Below are 9176 nucleotides of genomic sequence, written 5' to 3'. Positions count from 1 at the left end.
AAGGACTGTGGCCTCAAGAATCCAACCTGAAAGCCACATGCCCACAGCCCCAGTGGGCCCTCACAGGCACCTATGGGGTGTGGAAACGTGCTGTACTGCATCCTCTATGACCAGAAAGTCAACCTGTATGCAGTGGACCAATCCCATAAGGTCTGCAGACACCACAAAAACAGCGAAAGACCTTTGGTCTGAGGAAAAGGGACATCTTTTTTTTTTTTTTTTTTTTTTAAGATTATTTATTTATTTATTTGACAGACAAAGATCACAGGTAGGCAGAGAGGCAGACAGAGAGAGGAGGAAGCAGGCTCCATGCTGAACAGAGAGCCCGACATGAGGCTCGATCACAGGACCCTGGGATTATGACCTGAGCTGAAGGCAGAGGCTTTAACCCACTGAGCCACCCAGGCGCCCCGGAAAAGGGACATCTATGGAGGCTTAGGCCAGCCCCTCCACGTGTCCTGAGGGACCCCCATGCTGGGCTGCTCCCTTGCCTGGATATACCGGCTTTCTAGATGCAGACTTGATGGTGACTCGGGGATGCAGGCGCTGTCCCAAGAGGTCTGTTGGAGGATCCAGAGCCCCACCCAAAGTGAGGGACATTATAGGAAAGATGCCAAGACACGCATTTGCAGACTCGTTGGGTGGCCCTGTCTGCAAGTCTTCTCAGCGCCCTCCTGTTTCCTCCTGGTCAAATCATGCATTCCCAGCAGGGAGCGCCTCCCTTCGCAGGGTGAGCAGAGTGGGAATCTGTTTCCTGGGAGACGGCCTCTTCTGATTTCAAACAAGTACATTTCCTCGTCCATCCCAAAGAAAAAAAACCTTAAAGCACTTTTTCGAGCTGGAAGTCTGCTTGATTGGTCATCGGCATTCCCAGAGTAGGGGGTATTCAGTGCTACAATGGGGACAACCCTGTGCAAATGGGAGAGTTGGTCACATTTAAACAAGCAGGAAGCCAGATAAATCCAGATAATTTTTTTAATGATAGGGCACCTGGTGGCTCAGTTGGTTAAGCGTCTATCTTTGGCTCAGGTCATGATCCCAGCGTCCTGAGATCGAGTTCTGCATCAGTCTCCCTGCTCAGCGGGAAGCCTGCCTCTCCCTCTCCTGTGTCTGCTGCTCCCCCTGCTCAAGCTCCCACTGCCTTTCTCTCTCTCACTGTGTCAAATAAGTAAAATCTTAAAAATAAACAAATAAAGAAAATTTAAAAATAAAAATTATCAAATTAATGACATTATTTATCACTCACCTTCAAGAGAATTTTTTTTTTTTTAGATTCCATTTATTTATGTGACAGACAGAAATCACAAGTAGGCAGAGAGGCAGGCAGAGAGAGAGAAAGGGAAGCAGGCTCCCCGCGGAGCAGAGAGCCCGATGCAGGGCTCAATCCCAGGACCCTGAGATCATGACCTGAGCAGGAACAAGTGGAAGGGAAAGGGAAAAACAGAGCTCTGTTCCCTAAACTTATCCTCTTCACCTTAAAGTTCAGTTCTGTTAGCAGCACTTGCAAATGGTAACTCACCTGAAGAACTGTGCTTTTCTAGAAAGACAAGGAGAGAGGTTAAGTTGTCCTGTGAATAAGTTAAGTTGTCCTCTCTCCTGCCAGAGACTGATTCAATTTCAAATGCTGGGAAGGGTCTTCCAGGACATCTAATTTGTATAGGCTTGCACTCTTCTTGACTATATGACTATCAGCCTACAAAATCCATTGTGCAAGAAAAGTAACTTTTTTTTCTTTTAAGTGCTTACCTTAATTTTTCTCAGGACTCTCCATTGTATCTCCATTGTATCCATTGGTCATGGGAATCCCATCTTAGCTAATTCTGGAGTCCTCGAATCGAGGTTGGGTCTGAATTCAGGACTGGGGGCACCTAATGTAGCAAAGAGGTGCAGGGCAAGGGCGGGCCATCGGCTAGTCCTAAGAGCCGATACTCACCGTGCTAGGCCAGACACTAAGTGCCTTATGTGTCCCTCTCTCGATCTCAGATCAGTACTGACCTGCACCATTTTTAACCCCATTTTATACATGAGTCACAAAGAAGAGAAGAGACTCACCCAAGTACTAAGAGGCAGAGCTGAGGTTTAGAAACTCAAGAGCCTGGTTCTAGAGGCGGCCCACCTAAGGTCATTCACTTGACAACTATTGATCGATCCCCTCTTACATGACCTGGGCCCACAGGTTGGAGCAGTGAACTAAGCAGACAGAGACACCACCACCCCCCCTCGCCCTCAAGGAGTTCCCATCCTGGTCTCTAGGCCCCTTTGCCTGTTTGTGGCCATCATGGGACCTCCACCTGCCATGCTGGTCCCACAGGCAGCCTTTCTCCTGGTTCCCATTCTAGAGGACTCTTCAGTACAGGCCTCGGTGCTACACTGGTCAGGGTTCAAATCCCAAGGGCACCATTTGGTCATGTGCTCTTAGCTAAATGAAGCCCCAGTTTCCCTGGTTTCTAATGGCGACAGTAATAGAAAGACTGCAGGAGTTCAGTGAGGGCGAGGGTGTTCCTGTCTCTAGCCCATCGGAGACATGCTAGTTTCCTCCCTGCCTTCCCCACCTCCTGTTCTGATAGCAAACCAGAGAAAGAGAAGACAGGACCCTTTTCCCAGGAGGCAAAGCTTTCACTGTATATCTTTCCAAAAATGAAGGAGCTGGAGGAGAGATGAGTTGAAGGGAACATCAGTGCGGGTGGAACGTTCATAGGGGACGTTTGACGGAAGAGATGATCCTAGTCTGACAGGAGAGAAATAAGGGAGATTGCTAGAGGGCAGCACGAAGCTTTCCTGAGAGACCACCGGTATAAAGTAGCCCTCTCTCCCTCTCTCCCACTTCCCCAGATTTGCTTATTCACGGTCCTTACACCGCTGTCTCGCTCATTCGTCTTTCTGTAACTGTCTGCGTTCCCTGCCAGGAATGCACGCTCCAGAACGGAGCCTTCGTCTGCTTTATCCTGGGCGCTCCTGTTCCTAGAACAATGTCTAGCACACAATAGTTGTTCAGAAAATATTTGCTGAATGAATAAGGAGTGACAAGTCACAAAGGTGGGACCCGGACTATCTTGGGAAGAAAGGAATGATCTGACCGGAAAGCGTCTATGTTTAAACTGTTGAGAAATACCATGGACGGTAACAAGGTCCTCAGGGCTGAGCTGCGATCCCTTCCCAAGGCAGAAGGTGGCCTGGGCTGTGGGGCTGGCGGCCGAGCTTTCTCTCCGGAAGGCCCACATTCCTGACCTTTGGCCGGCTCCTCTCACTCTCGTACCAGCTGGCAAGCCTAGAGAGATACCTCCCCCCACCCAAGACTTCAGGGGCCTTTAGGTCAGCCCTTTACACAGGGGTCATCTGTAGTCACTGCATTTGACTTTGTGGCATGTTGGCCTAGTGAGGGCAAAGTGTTGGAAAGACCGGCTGCCCAGAACCCGCAAGGAACATAACTGAATCACCAAGCATCTTGTTTGTGTTGGGGGGAGGGTGGGGGTGAGGTAAACTCTAGGAGCCTTCACCCATAAAACTGTCTCCCGTATTGAAAACATGCTTCATAAAAACTCCCCGGTGACCAGGAATGTACCCTTCTAATGTGGGATGTGACTGAAAACATCTCGAAAACCTGATAGACCGCAGGTGGCCTAGGTTCGCTGGTGTGCAGCAGGGGGCGCACTTGCTCCAAATGACAGTAGTTAAACATTGACTCCTTTAGAACCTGACGACCAGCAACCTGTGTTTACAGCTCGGGCATCGACACCACTGACACGGGGCCCTCCTGACGCTGAATAGTTAACAGGTGGCTTACTCAAACAGTTTGAAGGAAACATTTTCCTGGTTGGCATCCTATTGAACGAAACTCTTTTTACAAAAGCGTTTTCACCTCTATCAGTTCTCACCGCGTTAAGACTAGCTGGCCTCCTACAGAGCATGTCTATCAAAGGGTCAACATTTGGTGCGCCCCGAGAATCCCTGTGCTAGAAGAATGCCCAGCTGTCCGAAATGAGGGAGCCCAAGTCCCAGCCACTGGCTTGAAGAAAATCTAGACAGTACTTCTGGATCAAGCCCAGTCCTCCCAAGAACTGACCTCATGAGGGCTGCAAAGAAAATTGTTTGGGAAACTGCTCCTGGCTGCCCCTGGAAGTCATCCACAGGCACTGGAAGAAGGAAGCCGCACCCTGGGGAAATCCCCAAAAAGAGGGTGCATGAAAGCTTCCGAATGTCAGCTGCGGTAGGGACAGTCACCCTGTTTAGGCGCTGGGCAGCAGATTTGCACTTCTAAGAGCACAGATCTTACACAGGAAGGAATGAACAAAGGGTGCCCTCCTTACCTCCAACCCTTCACCCTCTCCTAAGCAACAAGCCCCCAAGGCTGGCTCAGCTTCACCAGATCCTGCTTGGATGGCCTTGGGATGCCCAAGTTGCCACCCGAGTCAGGAAGGTACCAAGACTGTTGGGGACATGCAGATACTTTGCTCTTTTCTGGAGTCTTGGACCTTCGTGGTTCCCGACAAGCTTGCGCCTAGCTCTTCTAGCAAAGGAGGACAGTGAACTCCCAAGAAGTTCTGGGTTCCTCATGGCTCAAGGACTTTGAGACCCCACGTCCAGGCCTCTTCGGTGTCCTAGGACCAAGCAAAGGGAGCAGCCAGGAGGTCCCTTCTGGCCTCTCACCCCCCTCTTCCTCCCTCCACACGATTCCAGAGGACGGAGGTGCCAGAGAGAGGCTGGGAAACAAAGGTGGCTTTCACCCAGAGCCTGCTGAAAAGGGACAACCGTGGCGGGGTCTGCAGCCCTGAAGCAGGGTCCCGTCCTGTGACTCTGAGCTCAAAAATGTGTGAAATTTCTTTTTGCTGGGTATTCTACATCAAGCGGAACCTGTTCTCAGAGAAACATTCCATTTCACAGACCCTAATGGCTTTCCTCTGTGCTGTTGCATTAATGAGGCTCCGGCTCGTTCTAATCAGAAGGAAGCCATGCAGATAATTGCCTGAATTTTTAATTCAGGGTTATGATAGGGGAATCAAAGTCACACTGCAGTTGCTGAGGCTGCCTCTAGTTCCAGGCCATTGACTTTTGCAATTTTCTTTGATTTCCCCCCCTCCATCTTTTTCTCCCCACCCCCACTTCTCTCTCTCTCTCTCTCTCTCTCTCTCTCCTCTCTGAGGCTTGGTGGAGACTGACAGTTTCGGGTAGGGTTGGGTGGAGGCATAGGGATGGCCCTTGGGGTCTCCTGTACAGTCTCTCCTCCTCTGCCTTCACTTTTTAAATCCCCACCCCACACCCCATGGAAAAGCCGAGGACACAGCCTGCACCTATCACCCCAGGGCAGGTTCTGGAAGAGTCAACAGCCAGCCTCCCCGCTCAGGGTCTCCATGCCCATAAGCAAAGACAGGAAATTTGCCCCAGGAGAGGATCTCCCTTGGTAATTTACTTCTCATTTCATTTCAGTTCTTTGGGGCAGGGGAGAGAAAGGGAAAGGCAAAAGGGGAAGAAACCAGATGACCAGAGCACCTCAGGGTCTTCCAATCCCTGCCAAGGTGATTTGCTCTAGACTGATGCTGGGACCAAGGGCAGGAGAGAAGCTGGAGGAATCCAAGCCTGGGTTTTTACTAAATTAACTTACCACCACCCCCCCCCCAACCTAACCAACACTGAGTGCTAGAATCAACAGAACTCTGAGAAGAGACAGGTGGCGGAAAGAAGTGAATTCAAACTGGTTGTATTATGGGCCACCAACCAGGAGATGAACAGGAACCCAGAGGCTGGTACAGGGGAGGACCCCTGACGCTGGCCAGTTTTTCCAGTCTCCTGGACCTTGGCGTGCCAGAGAATTGGCCAGGGCGAGAGTCAGCCTTTCTGGCTCCGCTCCAACCACGCAAGCTGGCTTTTCCAGGCGAGCGACTGTTCCTACAAGGGGAGGCTCTTCTCCCAGGACTTCCCGTGCTGTCGACGACAGCAGCACTAGAGGCACGGGTTTACACTTTAAGCTGGTAGTCATCACAGAGGGAGTCTTCCCCTTCCAGACTGGATGGCTGAATCGCTGGACCCCAGTCCCATGGCCTCTAAGAGCAGAACCTACTTGCTCCCCTCTGATGCTACAGAGGGTCAGGACTCCTACTTTCAGGAGAAAGAGAATGTCCTTCCGCTGCAAATGAGCATCTTCTAGCTGCAAAAGGCTTGATGGCACCGTTCCGCTTCCTCCTGCCCAGTGCCTTGTGAAGAAGAGGTGGGACTGCCTTGACTTTACAGATCCGGAAAATCAAGTTCACGGGAGGCTAACAGAAATCGTGCCCCCAGCGGCACCTCACCTTCCAGCAGGAGCTTTCTTCTGTAGGACCCCGAAGTGTCTTGAGAGATGCCTTCTGGGCTTGGTGATGTTCCAGCTAATGCAGGCTTTCCAACCACTGGCTGCAGCTTTCCGAAATTATAAGGAGTGGTTGTCTTTATCATGCTGGTGGAATTTGACCTCCATGGGGCTCTTGTTTCCTCAATAAAATTTCACTGCATGCTTGAATAGCACCTCTCTCCCAAGAATGCCATCCAAACATGGAGGGATAAAGGGGAGAGACTGAGCACCTTAAGAACATTCCATCTCTTTCCAACCAGTGGACCTCATCTTGGCTCTGTGATAGTTTAAGATACCACAGAGTATCTCAAAGGATGTCTGTGAACTTCTCTTGAACTAATGCAAAATCACTCTCCATTTCTTCTAATTATGTGAACATGAAAACAAAAAACACGTATGCTTCGGAACCCCTGTAGGCTGAGTTAGGATCTTGTTTATTCAACCAGTCAGCAAATGTTTAATGAGCACCTACTATGTGTCAGGCACTGAGGTCACTGAGATGAAAGATTGAGCGAGGACTGCCCTCCTGGAGGCCACAGTGTATGGAGTAGATGGATGATTAAAGGATTCCCATGCTATATAAGGGCTGCAGCAGAGGGATTTACAGTATCTTCTAAACACTAAAAGGGAATCCTGAAATTGAACTAATAAGATGATGGTGAAACTCCAACAAAATAGAAAAATCATGAGTCCTATTTCCTGAGCCTCAAATGTAGATCCATTCAGAGACAAAGGACCCCCTTCTAAACTTTGGTCCCTTCGCATCTCAAGAACCATCTTCCCCTTAGCGCCCTGGAGACCCAGGCCACCCCCCAGGTTCTGTGCATTCCAGCTCCAACCCTGTGAACTTGGGAGTTAATGATTAAACTGGGCATGGGTGCCATGGCTTCCTTGGGGTAAACGGGCTGCTCAGCCCAGGAAGCTACCAAGCTCCTGGCTCTGCCCCAGCCCAGGATAGGCCAGAGAGACAGATCCAGTCCCCACACTTGGATGTAGCTCATTTTCAAAGTTGGGTGTGGTCTCAATGCATGGTCACCAAGCCTCCTGTTACAAACTTTAAGCACTGTGGTATAGTAGAAAGGGGAGTGGAAAAGGAGATGGGGGTCTTGGGTATGAATCCTGGCTCTGTTGACTAATCAGCTGAGTGACCTTGAGACAGTCTCCTTACCTTTCCGGGGTTTCAAGTTCCTCGTCCATAACAGAAGATTGGACCATGAGGTGCCACCTTCTTTTCCACTTGTATGCTTTGGTATGTGGTTCCTTTGCCTGGTACACCCTTCCTGTCTGCCTTGCCTTCCTGCTCATCCTTCAGCTGAAGCCTCACCAAACTCAGAAAGCCTTCCTCCACCCTCTTCCTACAGGCTGAGCTGGAGGCTGAGCCCCTCTCTTTAGTTCTCTTTGTCTAGACACTTAGCCTATTATCACGGCTTTGTCTTCCCCCTACCCCTACCCCAAGGAGACCCTGAACTTCCTGAAGACAGAAACCATAGTTTATCTATTTTTGTATCCCCCACACATCGCATAGTGCCTGACATCAAGTGTGTGTTCAGAAATTTCAGCTTTCACCCAATTAGAGTCATTGTGATTTGTGAACTTCTTTCTGCCATTTTGCTTAATGTTTTCTTTTTATCTTTTTGTTTTTTCTCTCTCTCCCCTTCCCCCTCCCTTTCTTTTTTCATTCTACTAAGTTGACTGTATTTTCTTTGTTTGAAGGCTTTACATTTTATTTTCCTTCTTTTAGTGGGAACCCTTAAAATCATAACATAATAAAAAAAATCGTAACACAAATTCTTGTCTTAATAACTATAAAGTTAATAATACCTCTGATCTCTTTCCCCATAGTATAAAAACTTTAGAACACTTTAACTTATCCCTATTGTGTCTTAGTACTTTAGTTTCATTTTATTTTTAGACCCACCAAATTACTTTATTTATTTATTTATTTTTTAATTTGTTTGAATTCTGACTCCTCCACATACTAGTCATGTGACCATGAGCTAACAAAGGAGTCTTTTTTTTTTTTCAATTTTATTTATTTGACAGAGATCATAAGTAGGCAGAGAGGCAGGCACAGAGAGAGAGAGGAGGAAGCAGGCTCCCTACTGAGCAGAGAGCCCAATGCAGGGCTTGATCCCAGGACCCTGGGATCATGACCTGAGCCAAAGGCAGAGGCTTTAACCCACTGAGCCACCCAGGTGCCCCCAGACCCACCAAATTACTTTTAAAAAACCTTATGGCCATGGGTGCCTGGGTGGCTCAGTGGGTTAAGCCTCTGCCTTCGGCTCAGGTCATGATCTTGGGGTCCTGGGATCAAGCGCCATATCAGGCTCTCTGCTCAGCAGGGATTCTGCTTTTCCTTCTCTCTCTGCCTGCTGCTCTGCCTACTTGTGATCTCTCTCTCTCTCTCTCTGCATGTCAAATAAATAAACTAAATCTTAAAAAAAAAAAACCTTATGGCAAGGGATTATTTAAATATAGTAGTATGCATACACACACACACACATATTTAATTTAATTTATCTCATCTTGATTCTTGCAACACCATTCCTTCCATCTGGGCTCAGGTCTCTTCTTCTTGAAGCATGTCCTTTAGTAACCCTCTCAGTGAGGGTTTGTTACAGATAAACTCTGTGTTTGCCTGAAAATACCATTATTTTGCCATCACCCCCCTAAATAGTACTTCAGCTGGGTCAGATTAATTTCTGTATTGATGGTTATTCTTCCTGTGTCCTTTGCAGACTATTTCCACTGTGTTCTGGCCCCTTTGGTAGCTGATGAAAGGTCTTGTTTCAATCTGTGTTTCCTGTAAAGGAAATGTGTTTGTATTTAACTCTGGTAGCTTCTGGCCCTTTGG

Source organism: Mustela putorius, unplaced genomic scaffold (assembly GCF_011764305.1).
Source record: "Mustela putorius furo isolate JIRA1106 unplaced genomic scaffold, ASM1176430v1.1 tig00003962_pilon_pilon_pilon, whole genome shotgun sequence".
In the NCBI taxonomy this organism is placed as follows: Eukaryota; Metazoa; Chordata; class Mammalia; order Carnivora; family Mustelidae; genus Mustela; species Mustela putorius.
The sequence above is the reverse complement of the archived record's forward strand: the minus strand, read 5'-3'. Positions refer to the sequence as shown.